The following is a 23,240-nucleotide window of genomic DNA, read 5'->3' on the forward strand; positions in this document are numbered from 1 at the left end:
GGATATGTAAGCAGGACCCAGCATTTTGCTGTATGCAGGAAAGAAACCTCAGTGACAAAGACCAACACTACCTCAGAGTAAAAGGCTGGGAAAAAATTTTCCAAGCAAATGGAGTACCCATCTAAATACCAAATAAACTTGACTTTCAACCAAAAGTTATCAAAAAAAAAATAAGGAAAAATACTTCATACTCATCAAAGGAAAAATCTACCAAGATGAACTCTATGCTGAATATCTATGCTCCAAATGCAAGAGCACCCACATTCATAAAAGAAACCTCATTAAACCTGAAAGCACACAATAATAGAGGGAGACTTCAACATCACACTCTCATCAATGAACAGAATATGGAACGAGAAACTTAACCGAGACACAGTGAAACTAACAGAAATTATGAACCAAATGGATTTAATAGATATCTATAGAACATTTCTTCTCAGCACCTGATGATACCTTTTCCAAAATTGACCGTATAATTGCTCAAAAAACAGGACTCAATAGATACAAGGAGATTGAAACAATCCCATACATCCTATCAGATCACAAGGGACTAAGGCTGGTGTTCAATAACAAACAACAGAAAACCCACACATACATGGAAGCTGAACAATGCTCATCTCAATGACAATTTGGTCAAGGAAGAAATAAAGAAAGAAATTAAAGACATTTTAGAATATAATGAAAATGAAGGCACAACATACCGAAATGTATGGGATACACTAAAAGCAGTGCTAAGAAGAAAACTCATAGCTCTGAGTGCCTCCAAAAAGAAACTGGAGAGAGCATACACTAAGAGAATGACAGTACTCCTGAAATCTCTAGAACCAGAAGAAGTAAATACACACAAGAGGAGTGGATGGCAGGAAATAATCAAAGTCAGAGCTGAAATCAACCAAGTAGAAACAAAAGAACTATTCAAAAAATCAACAAAACCATGAGCAGGTTCTTTGCTAAAATCAACAAGATAGATAAAACCTTAGACAGGCTACCCACAGGGCATAGACACTATCCAAGGTAACAAAATCAGAAATGAAAAGGGAGACATAACAACAGAAACTGAGGAAATTCAAAAATTATCAGATCATACTACAAACACCTATACTCAACAAACCTGGAAAATCTGGATGAAATGGACAATTTTAAAAACACATACCAGGTACCACAGTTAAAGCTGTATCAGATAAACCATCTAGACTCTCCCATGACCTCTAAAGAAATAGAAGCAGTCATTAAAATTCTCCCAACAACAACAAGAAGCCCAGGACCAAATGGGTTTAGTGCAGAATTCTATCAGACTTTCAAAGAAGACCTAATACCAATACTCTTCAAGCTATTCCGCAAAATAGAAACAGAAGGAATATTTCTCAATTTGTTCTATGATGCCACAATTACTCTGATACCTAAACCACACAAAGACTCTACAAAGAAAGAGCACTTCAGACCAATTTCCCTCATGAATATTGATGCTCAATGATGTAAAAATACTCCATAAGATTCTTGTAAACCAAATTCAAGAATGCATCAAAATGATCATTCACCACACTCAAGTAGGCTTCATCCCAGAGATGCAAGGTTTGTTAAATATATTGAAATACATCAATGTTATCCACTATATAAACAAACTCCAGGGGGAGTGAAAAAACCTGATCATTTCATTAGATGCACAGAAAGCATTTGACAAATTTAACACCTCTTCATGATAAAAGTCTTAGAAAGATCAAGAATTCAAGGCCCATACCTAAACATAGTAAAAGCAATATACAGCAAGTCAGTAGCCAACATCAAATTAAATGTACAGAATCTTGAAGAAATCCCACTAAAATCAGGGACTAGACAAGTCCCTAACCATTCGATATAGTACTTGAAGTCCTAGCTAGAGGAATTACACAACAAAATAGAAGTCAAATGGATACAATTTGGAAAGGAAGATGTCAAAATATCACTATTTGCAGATGATATGACAGTACACGTAAGTGGGCCCCAAAATTCCACTGGAAAACTCCTACGGGTGATAAACAACTTCAGCAAAGTGGCTCATATAAAATTAACTCAAACAAATCAGTAACCTTCCTCTACTCAAAGGATAAACAGACTGAGAAAGAAATTAGGGAAATGATCCTTCACAATAACCACAAATAATATAAAATACCTTGATGTGCCTCCAACCTAGCAAGTGAAAAATCTGTGAAGAAAGAAATTGAAGATGGAAAGATCTCCCATGCTTATGGATTGGCAGGATTAATATAGTAAAAATGGCCATCTTGCTGGATTCAATCTACAGATTCAATGAAATCTTTATCTAAATTCCAACTCAATTCTTCATAGAATGAGAAAAAGCAATTTGCAAATTCATTTGGAATAACAAAAATCCCAGGATAGCAAAAAATGTTCTCAATAATAAAAGAAATTCTGGGTGAATCACCTTCCCTGACCTAAAGCTGTGTTACAGAGCAACCCTGATTTAAAAAATAAAACTGCATGGTATTGGTATAGAGACAGGCAGGTAGATCAATGGAATAGAATTGAAGACCCAGAAATGAACCCACACACCCATGGTCACTTGATCTTTGACAAAGGAGCCAAAACCATCCAATGGAAAAAAGACAGCATTTTCAGCAAATGGTGCTGGTTCAACTGGAGGTCAGCATGTAGAAGAATGCAAGTATAAAGTTCAAGTCCAAGTGGATCAAAGACCTCCACATATAACCAGATACACAGAAACTAATATAAGAGAAAGTGGGGAAGAGCTTCGAACACATGGGCATTGGGGACATTTTCCTGAACAGCATACCAGTGGTTTATGCTCTAAGTTCATGAATTGACAAATGGGACCGCTTAAAATTGCAAAGCTTCTGTAAGGCAAAGGACACTGTCAACAGGACAAAATGGCAACCAACATATTGGGAAATTGTCCTTACCGATCCTACATCCAATAGTGAGCTAATATCTAATATATACAAAGAACTCAAGAGGTAGTCTCCAGAGAATCAAATAATCCTATTAAAAATGGGGTACAGTGCTAAACAAAGAATTCTCAACTGAGGAATACTGAATGGCTTAAAAGCACCTAAAGAAATGTTTAACATCCTTAGTCATCAGGCAAATGCAAAAACAACAACAAAATAAAACAAAAAAACCCCAAACAAACAAACAAACAAACAAAACACCCTGAGATACCACCTCACACTAGTCAGAATGGCTAAGATCAAAAACTCAGGTGATGACAGCATATGCTGTTGAGGATGTAGAGAAAGAGGAACACTCCTTCATTTTTGATGGTATTGCCAGCTGGTACAACCACTGTGGAAATAAGTCTGGTGGTTCCTCAGAAAATTGGACATAGTACTACCTGGCGACCTAGCTATACCACTCCTGGGCATACACCCAAAAGATGCTCCAATGTATAACAAGGACACATGCTCTACTATGTTCACAGCAGTCTTATTTATAATAGCCAGAAGCTGGAAAGAACCCAGATGTCTTTCAACAGAGGAATGGATACAGAACATGTGGTTAAATTTACATAATGGAATGGAATATTACTCAACTATGAAAAACAATGATTATATGAAATTCTGAGGCAAATGGATGGAATCAGAAAATATAATCCCGAGTGAGGTAACATAGTCTCAAAAGTACATACATAGTATTCACTCACTGATGAGTGATTATTAGCCCCAAATCTTGGAATACCTAAGAAAAAAATCTCATATCATGAATCTCAAGAAGAAGGAGGACCAAAACGTGGATGCTTCATTCCTTCTTAGAAGGTAGAACAAAATACTCACAGGAGGAAATACAGGGACACAGAGTAGAGAAGGGACTGAAGAAAAGGTCATCCAGAGACTGCCCCACCTGGAGATCATCCCATATGCAGCTACCAAACTCAGTCACTATTGCTGATGCCAGAAGTGCTTGCTGACAGGAGCCAGATATGGGTGTCCCCTGAGAGGCTCTGCCAGATGAGACCTAATAGTATAGATGAGAATGCTGGCAGCCAACTATTGGACTCCAATGGAGGAGTTAGAGAAAGGACTGAAGGAGTTGAAGGTGTTTGCAACACCATAGGAAGAACAACAATATCAACCAACCAGACCCTACCAGAGCTCCCAGGGACTAAACCAACAATCAATGTGTGCACATGGAGAGACCTATGATTCCAGCCACATATGTAGCAGAGGATGGCATTGTCCAGTATCAATATGAGGAAAAGCCCTTGGGTTCTGTGAAGACTCATTTCCCTAATGTAGGGTAATGCCATTGCATTTAGTTGGGAGCGGGTGGATGGGAGTGGGAGCATCTTTATAGAAGTAGGGGGAGGTGGGATGGGGAATTGGTGAGTGGGTAAAGGGGATAACATTTGAAATGTAAATACATAAATTATCCAAGAAATATAAAATTTTAAAAAACGCATGTGCCAAAATTCATAGGTTTTAGCTTCACAGGAGGAGGCTATGTATCTAAATTCCTGACCTTTTACACCAGACCTCCTCATTTCTGTGGTTTCATGTATGTTCCTCTACATTCAACTTTAGCTCTGAACTTTTAATACATTTTGAGATATTTGCTAAATAGACTAAATATATGCATTCTTAAAGGTATAATTATAGTTGTTTCTAGATTGTGCGGTAGCCATCAAAGTTTCCAATTACTTCAAAAGTAAAGTTCACATGGCCAGGATCATTCTTTGGGACAGAGGTTTTGTGGAGTAATTGGTGAAAACAGATGCTGCCCATGTTATCAAGATAATATATTTATTCAGTCTTACAGTTGTTCTTTCCTTCAGTCAAACTTAACCTAATGGTGTCTCTTTAAAGCCTGTCCCTTATAGCATGTGCATTTACAGTGTATCTTCTGTAATAATATAAATTGAACTTTTGAATGTTATCATCTCTGGAAGCTCATAGCCTTCAGATACCTAACTGAAATGGGTTTACCCAGCCCTACTCTGGTTTTATGTTAAGAATTCCATATCCCAGGCAACTTCAAGTCCAGGCAAACAAAGGAGATTTATTGTCCTTTAGCCCACTTACTGGTTTTATTATCTACTTACACACCTAGCATCTATTTATCACATGTGTTTATCATCCATCTAATCTTTTGTGATTCATGGAGATGATTGAATGAATACTTCTGAACATTTTTGTTTCTGTCAAATTCATTTTAATGAGGGCTGGAGAGATTGCTCAGTGGTTAAAAGCACTGGATACTCTTGAAGAAGAGACAGGCTTGGTTCCCATTACCCACATGATTGTATAAACCATCTTTAACTCCAGTTTTCTACATTTACCAAGCACCAACACGATACACATACAACAGACATGCAGGCAAAAATAAAATAAAAAAAATCTTTAAAGCATAGCTTAACAGAGATTTAGAGTCAACAATATTGAATGGTTTCCAGCTTGTTCATTTGGGGAAAAAGACTGTAAAAACTGTCGTTGAAATCACCTTACCTCATTTCAGAGTTTTGAGATGGTGTTGAATGGGGGTGGCCAGGTTACAGAAGCACTTAGTGCAGTACAGTGCTGCTGTTCACCTGCCCCTAGATCCCTGTAGATGGAGCCCTCAGCCAATTGGTAGGGTCTCTCCACACAGATTGAGTTCCTTTGGGTTGATTATGATTGATTATGGTGGTTTCTTCATTACTTTAAACCTAATCAGTGCTTAGAGTAATTTGAGTAATGATTGCTCATTATTGGCAATTGTGAAGTTTAAGTCTTTCCCTATTTTGCTTCATGGGCAGCCAGTTGAGAAACACTGGGAAACATCCTTGTTCACACACATTTTTCAAAGCAAAAGTGGGAATAAATGATTCACAGACTCAGGATGGACAGGAAGTCATGGATGATTTTGCAGAAGTTATATTCATATCTTTGGACATGAAAAAAATGGTAAGTCCCACCAGATCAAATGTGATAATCAAAGGTAGTTCTTACTGGATTCGAAAGCCATTCAGCCTTTCACAGAAATTCCAAGTTCAATAAATCATGCTATATCATATCACATTGTTATTCCACTCTGTCTTATAAATGAAGATCTATGACTCTCCGACCAATCTGCTATTGTTTCAAAAGATAATTAATGATTCTAACATAAAAACCAATGCTGTTTTATATTACAAGTTATTAGATGGCGTGGCTTTAAGGTGTCTCCCAGATTCTTTAGTTAAATCAAGTTTAACAGTATGTTTGCTTGTATGGATTGATTGATTTACAGTCTTCAAGGTGAGAACTTCAAGAGAGAACTTTTAGGTTCTTCAGCAAATAAAGAATTTACAAAGTCATTAGAAATTACCAGCAGGTCTACGAAATTAAGTTAGACCATTTGGCTAGCCTATTCAGAAAAGATGAAAGATACTCACTCTAAAATTACAGATGGCGATGAGGGTGGTGGTGGTGGTGGTGGTGGTGGTGGTGGTGGTGGTGGTGGTGGTGGTGGTGTGTGTACCAGTCAGTGTGTGCACATGGGTGATCGTATATGTATGGTAACACTGCCTTGAAAGTTCTAATATCTTTTAACATTTTAAACCACCATGAAAAAAACAATTATAATTCAGAAAATGTTCAGTATTGAAATGTCACATTGGAACTATTTCTGTTTCGTCAACCATAAGATCTTACCTCCAGGTTATAGAGAGTTGCAACAGTCTTGGCAATAGCCTGCAATGTTAAGGGTAGTGTCTATAGGATTCCTTTGGCTAATGACTGTAAAGATGTGACTCATTCTTGGTGCTGAGTGTCTTTCTTCAGTGGTGTAAGGTGTCTATTTGAGGCATGGTCTCACCATTATATGATGATTTCATTTACAGTTCTTTCATATGTGTATATATTTTAGGGAGAGTCTACAGTAGTAGACTTTCGTAAAGGCTTTTTAGTGCTCATTGCTCCTCATATTCTCTCCTTCACTCTGTTCTCACATCCTCCTCCCCCTTTTATCCTCTGATTCTAGTTCCCCCTTATCTATAACATAACACTTTATTGCTCTTTGCTTAGAAGATCCTCTTTGCCCCTTACTATATCTATTAAGCCACCTAATTTCTATTGTTATTGGGACTGAAATACATACATGTAAAACTTATATCCACATATAAGAGAAAACAGGAGATATTTGCCTTTTGTGTCGAGATTATTCAGGATTATTGTTTCTAACCCTATCAATTTTCCTGCAAATTTCATAATTTTACTCTTCCTTACCATCTGAATAATATTCCATTGTGTTAACACAGCGTACATACTTTCAGACATTGGAGCACTGAGCTACAAATAGGATGTTTGTTTTTAATGGAACACCTCTCCCCCAAGACCCAGGGATCTATGGGAAAGGAGGAAAGAAATAGTTACAAGAACCGGAAGCACCAAAGACTCAAAGGAAAAATCATCATCTAAATACGGCAGAACTAATGCACAGGTGAACTCTCAGAGACTGCGATAGCATATGCAAAACATGTACAGGATCAAACAAAATTTCAGAACTGAAAAGAGGAAATGGACATAAATTCCCACCCCTAACCATGAAACTGTAATTGGTCAGAACTATGAAAGAGAAAATCAGTTTACTCCAATAGAATGTCACTGGGTTCATCAACCACTCTTTAAGACAGACTTTATGGCCAATATAAAACAGAATTCTGTCTGTCTCTGGGTCTGTCTATATATCCAGCGATCCAGCTATCCAGCTACTTATATATTTAATCTAATCTATCCATCTATCCATCTGTCCATCTATCCATCTATCCATCCATCTATCTATCTATCTATCTATCTATCTATCTATCTATCTATCATCTATCTATCTATCTATCTATCTATCTATCTATCTATCTATCTATCATCTATCTAATTTCCGTCTCTCTCCATCCCTCCATCCCCACCGTGTGTGTGCATTTTTGTTTTGTTTTTAAGTTTTAATTTTATTGAGAATATATTTTCACCATGCAATATATTTCAATCAATGTTTTCTTCCCCCATCTCCTCCCATATTCCCTATACCTCCTTGTCTAGCACACCTTTTCTTCCTTACACACACTAGAAAACTAATAGGCAACTGAAAACAAAATAATAAGAGAAAGCAGCAAAGAAAAAGCACAAGAAATACATGCAGACATAGAGACCCATAAAATCATAAAATCCAAAAACTATATAAGCAAGAGACACATAAGGTAAAAACAAAGTAAAACAAAACCAAAACAAGAATGAAACAAAACAAACAAAACATTGTCCAGAGAAAGCATTAGAAGATAAAAAACAGTGTAAAAATAAGTTCATTTTTCTGTTGACCATCTACTACCCTGTACTGGTTTTGCCCTTAAATGTGGTTTGTATACTCAGTGAGACTTTTTTTGGAAAAACATTTTTTATTACAAGTTGTCAATTAGAGATAGTTTCTGGTTAGGGATGGGTGCTTGTATACAGTGCTAGCATCCCGTCTGGTTTTGACCTGTCAAGGCCCTGAGCATGCTGCCATGGTTTCTGTAAAAATCGTTTCTAAATCATCCCTCTTGTATCTAGAAGGCTTTTTCCTTGGTGTCTTTCATCTGTGCAGGCTGTTACAATCCTTGTGCTTCCTCTTCCACAGAGCTCCCTGAGCTCAGGGAAGGTATTTGATGGAGTCATACAATTAGGACTGTTGTTTCAGGGTCTCTCACTCTCTATACATTGTCTAAAATGATCTCTGTATTTGTTCCCATCTATCGCAGGAAGAAGCTTCTCCGATGATGGCTGAGCAAGACACTGATTTCGGAGTATAGCAGAGTGTTGTTAGGAGTTATTTCATTTAACATACCGATAGTACTTGTTCGTTTGTTTTTTCTAGGTCCGTAGTGTATCTAGCCCCAGCTTCCTAGACCCCTCAGCAGTTTGAGGCATGGATTCCATGTCATGGAGTGGATTTTGAAGGCAGACATCAGTGGCTGGTAACTCTCACTTTTGTGCCAGTATTGACTTTATTTTTCTTTTTTCCTTTTAGTTGGTTCTTTAAAAATTAGCTTTCTGTTCTGTTCTTTTTTTTCTGGAGAGAAAAACGAATAACCTTTTGTGGGTAGAAATGATTGGGAGAGGAAAAGAATATGATTAATATACATCACAGAAAGCTTTGTAGCACGTCATATACAGTACTTCCTTTTTCTCTGCCTCTTTTCCCAAGAGATCAGACAGGAAAATCATCTATAGTCTCCCTCTACTACTCCAGTCCCTTGTCTCAAACTCCTGTAAGTACTTCTTGGGAGCAAGAAATCAATTAGTCAATCTTCATTCACCTTCCTCTCTTCCAATTCCAATCCTGTAGCAGACTGGATGCCGTGGCTGATCTCTCTTTGCCCCCAGTTCACAGGTTTCTTTGTAGATTCTGGTGACAAACACAGCATTCCTCTATCCTGTGAAGCTTCTTGGTACCCCAATTCTAATCGATCTTATTGTACAATTCCACATTGTCAGTTTTCAATACATGGAGACATCTTCTACTGGGCATCGCCAGTGGCAGGACTATTCTTCACTTTATAGCTAATATTCAGTTACAAGTGAATACATGCCATAATTGTCTTTCTCAGTCTGGGTTGCCTCGCTTAGGATGATTGTTTTCTAGGTTCCAACCATTTGCCTACAAATTTCATTATGTCATTTTCTTAACAGTTGAGTAATACTCCATTGTGTAAATGTGCCATATTTTCATTATCTATTCTTTTGTTGAAGATCATCTAGGTTATTTTTAGTTTCTAGCTATTACAAATAAAGTTGGGTTAAACATAGTTGAGCAAATGTCCTTGTGGAGTTTCCTTTGCAAATATCCCTAGGAGTGGTATAACTGGGACTTGAGTTCGATCAACTACCAATTTTCTGAGAACTTACAATATTCATTTCAGAGGTGATTGTATAAAACGTCAGTGGGAGGAGAGGCTCTTGGTCCTGGGAAGGCTTTATGCCCCAATGTAGGGGAATGCCAGGGTGGGGAGGTGGGAATGGGTCATTGGGTGGGGGTAGCAACTTCACAGAAGCAGGGGGAGGGAAGATGGGATAGGAGGTTTCCAGAAGGGAAATTGGGAAAGGGGATAACATTTGAAATGTAAATAAATAAAATATCTAATAAAATTTTTTGCATTTCCAAAAGGGATGTGTTTCCTTTGCTCCCCATCCTCTACAGCATCAGCTGTCACTTGGGTATTTATCTCTCTCTCTTTCTCTCTTTCTTTCTTTCTTTCTTTCTTTCTTTCTCTTCCTTTCTCTCTCCTCCTCTCTCTCCCTCCCTCTAACATACTTTCTATACAGAGGCTCACTTTGACTATCAATACAGGACTTGATTTTATTAAAACAAAAGAAAATGGTCTTTCTACTGAGAGACAAAAGTTGTAGCTCCAGTTGTTCTCCATGACCTTGAGAGGATATCTGAGGTCATGGATGACACCATTACCTATAAATGCTGTATTTTTATATGCATAATGTTAATGCCTCTTACTTTATGTGAGTATTATATTTGTACTCTAAGTAATGAATTTTACATGCTGACAGAACATAAGTCATGGAAAAGATGACTTAAACAATGAGAAGCCAACAGGACATTAGATGTAACCTCATAGGATAGATTTTCTACTCATGTGCCCCTAGGGTGTTTTCAGGAATAGATCACACATTAGGCTACAAGTTAAGTCTCGACAGAATTACAACATAAATACCACATAAATTATTCTCTTCAAATGTAGTGAAATGAAGTCAGAATTCAATAATATAAATATATTGGGAAGTCTTTTAAAACTATGAAATTCGAATAGCATAGTCATGATTAGTGGATAAATATAAATCATGAGATAAACCAGAAAACACTTGAAGATGAATAAAAAGGAAATCAAAGTATACCAAACCATTTGGAAAAAAGCCAAAAGCAGTCCTCATAGGGACGAATATAGCCATAAATATTTCAATTAAAAGATGGGAAATGTCTTAAAATGACAACTTTATTTTATATTCTGAGGATTTATAAAACAGAATAAATCAAGCCCAAGTAAGTAGAAGGAAGGAAATAAAGAAAAATCACCTATATCCAAAGTAAACAATGAATGAAAATAGTTTAATTCGTACTAATGTCTGTTAAGTGATCAAGAAAAGCAGGGCATGGTCATGAGCATAGGTGCTAAAAGTGCTTGACAAGTGGAGACATGGGAGAAGTTGAAGGGTGGAGGGTGGGACAGGGCTGATATATATATATATATATATACATATATATATATATATTAAATAAAACTAGTGGCAAAACTAAAGATATGTTTTATACTAAAAACACTCAACAAACACAAGTAGAAAGAACAAATAAACCTAAAGTTACAAATGAAAAATGACAAGAAAAAGACATTCAAAACATACCTAGGTATTCAAAGCCCTCATATTGAAAACAGGAATTAATTATCATATAGAAGTAACCTAGAAAGTAACTGATTTTGTTAGATGTTCATGATCTACATGTCTCCTAGAGGTCATGTGTTGGAAGCTTGATATTATGGGAAAGCTAGATCCATTAAAAGGGTCTATTCTGTCAGTGGATATGTCACAAGAGAGATACTGGATTAGCAATCCTTCCTGTTTCTTTGTTTCCTGCCCACTATAAAGTGAACAGCTTTACTCTGTCATCTACACTTTGCCATGATGTTCTCTCTCATCAAAGTGACTGGGCCATGTAACCATGGACAGAAATCTCCCAAACCATGAGTCAAAATGACATTTTCTCTTAATAATTTGAGTGACAGAAACTGAAAGCTGGGTAAAATAAAATATGTAATGAAAATTTCAAAAGTATTGCTGAAAGGCATTCAAGATCATAAGATTGAATGGATCTACATTTCTTTTTCACTGAAGGGATTTTTTTAAATATTTTTTATCAACTTGAGTATTTCCTATTTACATTTCGAGTGTTATTCCCTTTCCCGGTTTCTGGGCCAACATCCCCCTAACCCCTCCCTCTCCCCTTCTTTATGGGTGTTCCTCTTCCCATCCTCCCCCCATTACTGCCCTCCCCCCAACAGTCACATTCACTGGGGGTTCAGTCTTAGCAGGACCAAGGGCTTCCCCTTCCACTGGACTCATATAATATTGATGATCAAAATTTCAATGGATTGTTATTTCTTCAGAATTAGGAAAAATTATTATGGTAATCTCAAGAAACAGCAAATATGGTGTTGATTCTTTCAAACTTTAGCTTGGTTACAAAATCCACAGTGCCCCAGCAGTGTGGTGATGTTACAACACTACAAACATAAACCAGCAGGATTCAATGGGAGTCCAGAAATAATCCTTCCCAAGGGTAATAAAACAAGGCTGAGCAAGGGTTCCAAGATCATTCTATTAGGAAAGAAGTTTCAATGGCAAATGATAGTCAAGGAACTAAATGTAAACAGACTGGCGCAGGAGACTGCACACATAAATCCTGAATTAAAGTAATTAAGAGAGCTACATGAGGCCAATGGCTATAAAAAAATTATAAGAAGCAACTGTAGGGATGGCTTAATTTTTTAGATCATTTGCTGCTCTTAGGAAGGAAATTCCAATCATGCATATCAACTACCTTTACCTGCAGCTCCAGGGCATCCTAAACCCACTTCCGGACTTTGTGGATATGTCAGTTCAGATGCACATGCACACACACACACACACTCACACACTCACACACATGCACACATGCACACATACACATGCACATTTAATAAATAAAAAATTTTCAACATTTCTATGCTGGTAGTGCTCCTGCAAACGTAGTGATTGTTTGTATGCCATGCCACATTTTCTGTATGAAATGTCACAAATAGCAGTCCCATAAAGTGTCACATTACAAGCAAGGCAAGTGTTCTCTATCTCTCCAGGGAAAGCAATATTCTGGCAAGAAGCAGAATGGCCACAGCAAGCAGCCTAAGCCTACCACAACCCCCAAATTCTAAAGCCACAACGAAAATTGTGCTAAGGCTTGAGTGTATTGCTGTGAACTAAAGACCTAAGATGAATGCATTGAGCTAAATTGTCGACCTTAGAGAACACTGGCTATTTTTTTTCAAATATTTTATTTATTTATTATATATGAGTACATTGTAGCTTCAGACACACCAGAAGAGGGCATCAGATCTCATTACAGCACCATGTAGTTGCTGGGATTTGAACTCAGGACCTTTGGAAGAGCAGTTGGTGCTCTTAACCACTGAACCATCTCTCCAGCCCGAGAACACTGGCTATTGAGAGATGCAAAAATATTGAATTGGGAGGGAAAAAAAAGAAAAGTCATGAATCTTATGGGGATTAACCAATCACTTTCTGATTTTATTTTATCAATTCTTTCCTGCAGGAAATACTTGCCACCTACTGTAATCTGATGAAGGGCCTATGGCTGAAGTTTCTACGAACTATTATTTTGCTAGTTGGGCATGTTATCAAACTACCCTCTCAATTTGGATGTCTGTATCTGTAGATCAGAGTGACTTTCGCACCAAGTTCAAAGAATTTTGTTTGCTTGCTAGTTGGTAATCAATGCAGAAATTCACAACAGATCTATGTATTAAGAGCAACCTTATAGTGCTTAGCCATACATGCAACATCCAGTCTTTATCACACTCCCATGGATCAAGAAATGGCGCAGAGGAAGGGGCCTATAGACTATTAGACGAGAAAGAAGCAATATGTTCTGGACATGTCAAGAACCATGATTCTTTTTTTTTTTTTTTTTTGGAAGTTATAACGTTCTTTTTTTGTTTTTTTTTTTGTTTTTTTTTTTTTTGTTTTTTTTAACTTTTTAAAAAGATTTATTTATTTATTTATTTTTCCCACGGGCTTATAATTTTTTATTAACTTGAGTATTTCTTATATACATTTCGAGTGTTATTCCCTTTCCCGGTTTCCGGGCAAACATCCCCCTCCCCCCTCCCCTTCCTTATGGGTGTTCCCCTCCCAACCCTCCCCCCATTGCCGCCCTCCCCCCATAGACTAGTTCACTGTGGGTTCAGTCTTAGCAGGACCCAGGGCTTCCCCTTCCACTGGTGCTCTTACTAGGATATTCATTGCTACCTATGGGGTCAGAGTCCAGGGTCAGTCCATGTATAGTCTTTAGGTAGTGGCTTAGTCCCTGGAAGCTCTAGTTGCTTGGCATTGTTGTACTTTTGGGGTCTCGAGCCCCTTCAAGCTCTTCCAGTTCTTTCTCTGATTCCTTCAATAGGGGACCAACCATGATTCTTATATGGACTTATAGCACCTGCAGATAACTGCCCATGACCCGCTCCAGGACAACCCAGTGAAGATTCTAGCATGAAAATAGGGAGGACTCATGAGCACCTCCTTCTGACTGAGGAAAATTGATTGTCAACAGGATCTAGAGTCACCTAGGCTACATTTCTGAACATGTCTGTGAGGAAATTTCTAATTTGGATTAATTATGTTGGGTCTTATAGTTAGCATCACTTTAATGTGGATAAGAGCATTTCGGAGGGTAGAAGCCAGAACTGTGTAAAAAGGAGAAAGCCAGCTGAACATCAGCATTTATCGTTCATATTTCATGAATGCAATACCAGTTACCTTGTGTTCCTATCACTATGCCTCTCCTGCAATGACAGAAGAACTGGGACTTCAAACTTTGAGTCAAGGTAACCCTTACCTCAACTATTTTTGTCAAATATTTTGCCACAGTAGTGAATAAGGTCACTAACAATAATCATGGGTCAAGACTAGGAACAGGATCTACTGCTGTAATGGTAGGGTATACACATGAGCATTAAAATAAGCTGAGTTGCTTTGTCAAGTATACAGCCTAATATGAGGGCTCACATTGTCCAAGAACCCTAACATTATAGTGACAAATAACAGTATTTCACAATTCAACAATACTCTTTTCTTTGAATTAAAATGAGACAAGATTCACCCTTAAAAATTAACACCTAATTGTTGTTCATAAAGAAGCTTCTAATATCTCCAGCTCAAATATATTTGATTGGAAAGAGTAGAAAAAAAGTCTAAATGTTTAATTAAACTGAAATTCATTTGATTAAAAACAGTGACAGACAGGCGTGAGGAGATGACTTGGTTGGCAAAATGCTTTCTATGGAAGCACAAGGGCCTACATCTGGCTCTCCAGGACCTATGTAGACTGGTCATAGTAGTGCTTGACTGTAACCCCAACTGTGGAGGACAGAGCAAGGCACCTCCCCAGAATATGTTTATCCAGTCTAGCCAAAATAGCAAGTTTCAGGTTCTGTAAGAGACCCTACCTGGGAAAAATTTGGTTTTGGTTTTTATTTTAAAAGTTTCTTCTTAAATTCTTTTTGTTGAAGTAAGGTATGTATAACCATGTACTTATCAATAATTGCTATCCTCCATTGAAATTACTTTGAAAACTGATTGTGAAACTGAATAAATTTGAGACACACCTGATCATATTTTTGGGAGAATGTTGGAGGGACTCTGGAACTTTGAGCTTAAAGAACCATTGAGTGTTGAGAGCTCTGTGGGATGTTCTCTTGGAGCTTTGAAGATTGGAGTGTTGAGAGAAGTGCAGATGGTGGAGGCCTGGCTTGTTAAGTTTCAGATTGCCTTAATAAATCTATCATGGCTGTTTGTTATTTTGAATTAAGAATATGTGGTCCTGGTTGCTTGAGGTTGAAGAATCAGCTGTAATTAACATAGCTAAGAAACAGAAACATTAATGTGGAACCTTCACTAGGACAATTGATGCTGGTTAGCTGAAACTGAGAAATCAGTGGTGATTGAGAAGAAATGATTGAGAAGAGACCAGTATCACTGCGGTGCAATCCTCTGGGTAATGTTTCCTGAGAGTCTGTACATGCAGAGGTTCAGAGGTGAACTAGACTGCACCTTATACTGGCAGCCAATCTTGGTCAAACAGAGACTCCCAGGTGGGACAGATTTTGAAGGGATGAATGAGTCATAGAGAGCAGTTGATGGTTGACATCTGTGAAAGGCCAGAGAAGTCTATTGATAAGGATGCAGCCAGAGTAGCATTTGAACATCAGTATTAAAGGCATAATGAAGAAAACTTGAGGGTTTGCTCCATTAGGAGAGCCCGGGAAAGGCTATTGGTGAAAGTACAGCTCAGTTACAATAGAAGATCCCAGAATTTTGAAGATGCCAGTATTATGGGACTACCACCTAGGACAGCAACAGGTATGAGTGCAGATGGACTGAGGTTAACAGGCAATCTGTGTGTGCAGAGCCAGACAGTATTTCAAGCTCTTTGGAGGAATGAGCTTAGACGATTGTGAGCGGATCCCAGACATCAGATACTGTTTCTTATTTGACTATGACTGTGCCACAGGTTTTTCCTTTTTGAAGTAAGAAAGTATTTGGTTTAGTTTTGATTTTATGGGAGCCAATGGTTGATAAACTAAATTTTGAAAACAGATTTTGGGTTTTAAAAAAAGGCTCTGGACTTTTTAAAGAGGTGGAATTTTAAAATGTTTGAATTTGTAAAGATTGTGGGACTTTTTATGTTTGTAAAATGTTTTATATTGTGATGTACATGCTAATGTATGATGTTGAGGATTAACAAGAAAAGAATTGGCATGGCTTAACAGTGATATGTTTGTGTTGCATGATGACATCGATGGGGGAGGGTACAACCCATTATGGGTGGTGCAATCCCTGAGATGGTGGTCCTGGGTTCTAAAAGAAATCAAGCTGAAGAACATGAAGAGCAAGGCAGTAAGCAGCACCCCTCAATGGCCTATTCATCACCTCTTGCTCTGCTTGAATTCCTACCTTGATTTCCTTTAGTAATGGATTATGATCTCGAAGCATAATCCAAATAAACACTGCCCTCTACAAGTTACTTTTAGCCATGGTGTTTCATCACAGCAATAATAACTGTATCTCAGAAAGAAGCCATGTACAAAAATACATGACTGAGGGAATAAGTGATATCAGTAGTCCTATGAATCTGTCTTGCTCTTTGGAGATCCCTTCTGGAAGTCCCTGTTCATAGATAGCTCTAAGACTTCTGCTCCATCATTCCAGGTACAATGCCAGAGTGTGCTGTGCTATAGAACATCAGTATCAGCTCAAATTGTGACTGAGTGCTTTATCCTGAATCCTCAAAATAAGAAGCTTCCAAGATTCTTCAGCAAATTATGTTCTTTTTTAGATTATGCAAAATTTGGTTGGAATACCATAGTAAGTATGGATTTCAGTTGTTATATGTTAATATCCTTCTACTGAAGATTAATATAAACCCTCAGAGAATCATTCGAAATGCGTTTATATTCATGACACTTGAACAATACAAATGCTTGTGAACATCCTCTGTGGTTTAGCTGCCAGCCTCGCCTTGAGCTAACTTTTCTTTAACTCTATTAATGCTTCAAACAATGAAGGCAGGGGTTGGGGAGATGACTCCATATGCAAAGTACTTGCTGCATAAGCATGAAGAACTATGTTCAGGTTCCCAGGACTCATGCAAAAAGCTCAACATGGTCTCTGTAACCCAGTCTGTGAGTAGCACTAGGAGGGTAAAGGGGTTGGACAGACACAGATGTAATCACCAGTCATTCTAGTTGAAATACCATCTTAGTGAGATGCCCTTCCTCAAAAGAAGTATAATGTAGGAAGAAGTAGAAGATATGCTGATTGGCATACAGTCTCAACATGAACACACATGCACATACATACGCACATGCACACACACACGCACATGCACAAATACACACACACACACACACACACACACACACACACACACACCCCTTCCTCTAATATTTGTGGAAGCTGATCTGATTTTGGACTCTTCAAAGACTTCCTTGTCTTAACAAGATGAAATAAGGATTAAAATCTACCTATATACTTACTTGCTCTCCTGCTCATCAAATTTTCTTAATTAGCTTTATGGAAAAAAGGGCATGGGGAATACAATGCTGTTCTAGACATAACGTCCCTCTTGCCAGTGAATTTCTTAATGTAGCAACAAGTATCCAAACACCAATCAATTAAATAGCCAAGGCTTTGGGTCTCTTTGCAAACTCTAACCCAATAGGAAGGGTCTGCCGAAGTAGAAATTATCTACCCTGCCGTGGTTGTAGAAAAAGATGCCTCCTCAGTGAGATGGGTAATGTGAGCATCTTTCTGCTATGAAGACATCCTGAGAGTAGAAAGCCCCAAACTTGGCAGTCATGTTCTCTTGTGTTATTCTGAAGGTTCAGTGGCTCCCTCTATATTTTGAATCAAGCATCAGGCTGCAATATCTGCAGAGTGGTTGGAAGAGAGAATCAAGTTAATGTCAGCTTTTTAATTATTTAGAAGCAAAGAATTCTAATGAACAGAAATGGCCTGGGAAATATACAGTTAGGAAATACAACCACTTAATAACTGAAGTCTATTTTCCTGCCCTTTCTTAGCTATTCTAGCTACAAACAGGAATTGTTATTTTTGTTATATCTAGTTTGTAATATATTCAGAGTTCTATCAGTAATTTTGTTATGAATGTGCCAAGCTTTAATTACTAAATTTCATTTCTCAGAGTTGAGCACTTATACCTTTTCTTATGTGTCACCATATTTGTTTCTTTAACTACTGTCCAGGATCCATGATGACAGGGCCATTCTCCAGCATTAAAATTGGATTTTTCACAAGCAACGGTTGTATAAAGATAGTATCATTAGGAAGAAGACAAACTTTGGACCCAAATTAAAGTTAATTTTAATCAAATTTATTTTCCCCTTAAAGATGGAACTTTTGGTTTGCTTATGTTATAACCTTCTTTGCTTCCAAAAAATAGGGAAATTTTACACAAATCCCAGTCAATGTGTAATTCCTTGCATTTCATGACATAGAAGATCAATTACTTAATGTGAAAGATGTAGATGTGCTAACCACAGCACAGTGTATTCACAGCATTCCTATTGCCAGCATGCAAATTTGTGGAATCTTAGAACTCTCTCCCCCCATTCCAATCTAATCCACCAATTAAATATATTAACAGACTTGTAAAATAACTTCTAAAGAACATACCAAGTTTTGAATTATACTTTAAACAAATTAAAATCTTCAAATCATCTGACATTTGTTTAATTACTCTCTCTATACACATAAATTATGGAAAGTAAACTTTTCACCTCACATGGATTTTGAGGATGGTGAATTGTGCCATTTCTAGCACAGTCTTTATCAGCTTTCGCCAAAATTAACCATTGTGCTTGCTGTGGAATCAAGGTAATCAGTCCTGGAGAATGACATCGTATGCAACAGACTCAACAGTAGGACTTCTCAGCTGAGCTATCAAATGGCACCAACACTGTCCTGCTCAAAATTTGTTTGGCTTAGTAAAAGAGCAGTTTCGTCTTCCTCAGTTGTGAGTTGATTGACAGGGAGATCAAACCTAAGCCTTGAAGCATTCAGAAACCAGAAGGCACACAGGCATCCTCCCCAAGAGAATTGAGGCATTTTTTGCAAACTATTTCCAAATGGTGGACCTCAGTTGACCCTGCTCAAAAATGCAGCCCACATTAGCAGGTGGAAGCAGTTTAATATGGCATACCTTTCCTGTCAAATGTCAGAAAACAATTTGGAATCATCAGCACCACAAAGTAGAGTAAACGTCAACAATTAAAGATTAAAATATCAGTCAGCAGATGTTTCAGCATTTTCCAACAGATGGTAGAACTTTACCTCAGGTAAGAATCTCAATTCAGTCATATCAGTGACCAAATGAGACAAGTAGCCATGCCCTGACCACCCCAAAATGAGCGTTTAGATTCTGTAGATTGCTTATTTCAATTTCAACATCATAGGGTTTACATGAACACCTGTTCATACACAGAATATCATGGTATGAACAGTATAAGAAATTCTAGGCAATAGGACAAGGGACAGGTATTGAGGATCCTGGGTGACACATTCAGGAAACTTGCTCAAGCATATGGAAATACAGCCCTGTCAAGGACTCCGAAATAGAACATAGGAATTGAACATAATGTTAGTCACTTTTGTTAAGACGAAAGTTTATACAGTAGGAAGGAAAACAGAGATTAGAAGTGAAAAGAACATCTTTACATGGCCTTTGAAAACAAGGAATGAATTAAATGAACTTTACAGCCATTCCAATGTGTCTTTTCCATCTCTTGGCTCATTAAAATGTTACATTGAAAATGATAAGAGTTTAAGGAGAAAAATAATCACATTAACTTAGGGGCCTGCAGGACAGCACAGCTCGTATAGGCATGTGCTGCCAAGCTTGACAACCTGGTTCAGTCAACGGAATAAGCATGGTGGAAAGAAATAACTGATTCCTGAAAGTTATTATATATACATATATAATGTATGTATATATAATATATATATAAATGTGTGTATATATATATATATATATATGTATATATACACATACATATGAAACTGTGGTACAGGTTAACACACACACACACTGGTCTACATGTTAAGATAAATTTAAATAACTAATTTTAAATCAAACACTCCAGAAGGTTTTAGGTCTGTACCTTCAGAGGCTGACTAACAACAAACAAACACAGTTTATTTAGCAATGCTTTTTGCCTCCAATATCTTGCCTAGAACCTTGCAGTATGCTGAAAGCTAGCAACTAGAGTTGTAGCCTGAAGATCGGAACAAGCTTTATCTCTCCGTGTCCTATGACTCAGTTATGTGATGGCTTCGGCAATGGGGGTTCGCCACTAAGTTCTGGAAGGTAAATGAGATCTTTGGCAATAGCCTGTAATGTGCAGGGTCTATCAGACCTTGCTGACCAACAAGTAGAAAACAAGTAATCCATACTTGGAATTGGCTTTTGAATTTCAAGTCTATGGATTTTAGGAACACCAATGAATTCACATCCCCATCTCTAACCCCTGTTATTGAAAATTTCAATTTATATTTCTTTTTATGTATATCTGTATGATGCACCATCTGTCTTTCTCTATATATGCGTGTATGCGTGTACATGTATATGCATGTTATGTATTCCAAGAAGCATCTGCAGTAGTAGGTTTCCACACAGCTTTATCAAAAGTCTTTAGTCTTTTTAAACCACATTCCCTATTCTTTGCCCTCCTTTCTGAAGTCATTTATACCTTTCTGCTCTAATATACACCCTATATACCATCTAATAATTATTTGAAGCTCAATCTCTTTCCTTACAGCTCTTACAACTTCCTTTGTCTTTAAAGTTGAATAGTAGTCCATTGAGCCTACTCACCACATTGTCATCATACACTCATCAGCTGATGGATCTTTTGGATGGTTTCACTTCCTGTCTATTGTGAATAAAACAACAGTGTCCATGGGTGAGTAAATATCTACATAGTCGGGTATACAGTGATCTGATAATATGCTTAGTGGTACTCTAAATGTATTACATGGTGTATCTATTTAGAACCTTTTAGAACTGTCCTATGAACTTCCAGAGTGGCTTTACCACTTTGCACTCCTACTACCAGTGCAGTTCTACCTAGTGTCTTATTGATTCTGTTCCTGTGATAAAACATTGACCAAAATCAACTCAGGAGAGGAAATGATCTATATCAGCTTACAATTCTTAGTCCATTATTGGGGGAAGACAGGACCAGAACTTCAGGCAGTAACCTGAAGGCAGAACTAAAACAGAGACTATGGAGAACAATGCTCTCTTCTTTCCTCCTCACAGCTTACTAAGTTCACTTTGCTATACTACCAGGATCACCTGCCCAGGGTTGGCACTGCCACAGTGGGCTGGATCCTCACACATCAATCACCAATTCAGAAAATATGTTGCTATCTTACCTACAGGCCAATGGAGGAATTTTCTTAATTGGGGTTTCCTCTTCCCAGATAAATCTAACTCGTGTGAAGTTGATAAACAACACAAAACAAAAGAGTAACAAAAACTTACCATTACAACCAAGCATGAACGCTATAAGTTATAGTTACCACGGGTCTAGAAAGATAGTCCACTGATGATAAAGGGTGCCACTGTCATTATAGAACGGAGAGAAATTTCATTGGTAGTGGCCAGAAAGCTTCCTTCATGTTCATTGCTCTCATAGAAAGGGAAAGTGCTATGTAGGTTGTGGAGGAAGGTGGGGGGAGTCTCATCAGCAGTCTCTCCTAACTGTGAGCTGTAGCACAACAAGACATGTTCAAGTGTACAATAGTGACATGAATGTTACAGGCTATTCGACTGTTTTCTGACTTTATTTCAATCCAGATGCACAGTTGGACACACATGAATAGTATTGCAAATGTTGTTTGAAAAGTTATGGTTGGTGAGCTAACAAGCTTCAGGTATGAATTTGTTACTATTAATCTGCTAAATGGATATGATATCCAACTAGACTCTAAATTACTATTTCCCTCCCTGTCAATTAATGCAAGTCTCAGACCTCATCAGAAAAGTTTCTTTATCCAGTGGATGCTGGTTCATTCAGAGACATTCATTGCTCAAAGTTTTATGGATCCTTGTCACAATGCTAGGCAGAATAAATAGTTTTTATATTTCCAAACAGAATATTCACTAACAGAATGCATATAAATGACATATCACTGACAAATGTAAGAGAAGGAAAGTAAAGGCGGATAAAGAGAAAGAAAAAAGAGGAAGGGAAAGAATAAAAAGAAGAAGGAAAAGCAAGAAGAGAGAGAAACTAAAAGTTTCAGAAAAATAAATACAAAACCATCAAAGTATTTTAAGGTGAATGAAAACCTCTTGATACCCTAAGTTCATCAACATCATTACAAGAAGGTAATGTATAAATGTCATCAAGGTCCTTCACATACCCCATTTGGAACTTTTTTTACTGCGTTCCACTGTCTCAGATAGGTTCTGGTGTGATGTTAAAACAGTAACAGAAAGAAACTTGAGGATGAATGGTTTTATTAGGCTTATGCATTACAATTATAGTTCATCACTGATTGAAGAAATTCAGGGCAGGAGTTCAAGAAAGAGACCATGGAGGACTTCGGGTTACTGCTTTGCTCTCAACACCTTTCCCGAGACTGTTTAGATGTCCCACCCAGGACCACCCAGTGGTGTCACTGCCCTCACTGAACTTGGCACTCCAACATCAATCATCAGTCAAGAAAATGCTCCACTCTTATCTATAGGCCAATCTTATGGGTGCATTTTAATTGAGATTCCTTCTCTGTAGATAGCTATAGTTTATGTCAAAGTGACAACAACAAAAATAGATAAATAAATAAAAGCTTGGTAGCATGTCTGCCAAGTTATTTCTGTAATTTGAAGACAAAATATACAATAAAATACTGAAAGCTTGTGAGTATTGAGAATCGTTA

Source organism: Rattus norvegicus, chromosome 1, assembly GCF_021556685.1.
Source record: "Rattus norvegicus strain SHRSP/BbbUtx chromosome 1, alternate assembly SHRSP_T2T, whole genome shotgun sequence".
Classification (NCBI taxonomy): Eukaryota; Metazoa; Chordata; class Mammalia; order Rodentia; family Muridae; genus Rattus; species Rattus norvegicus.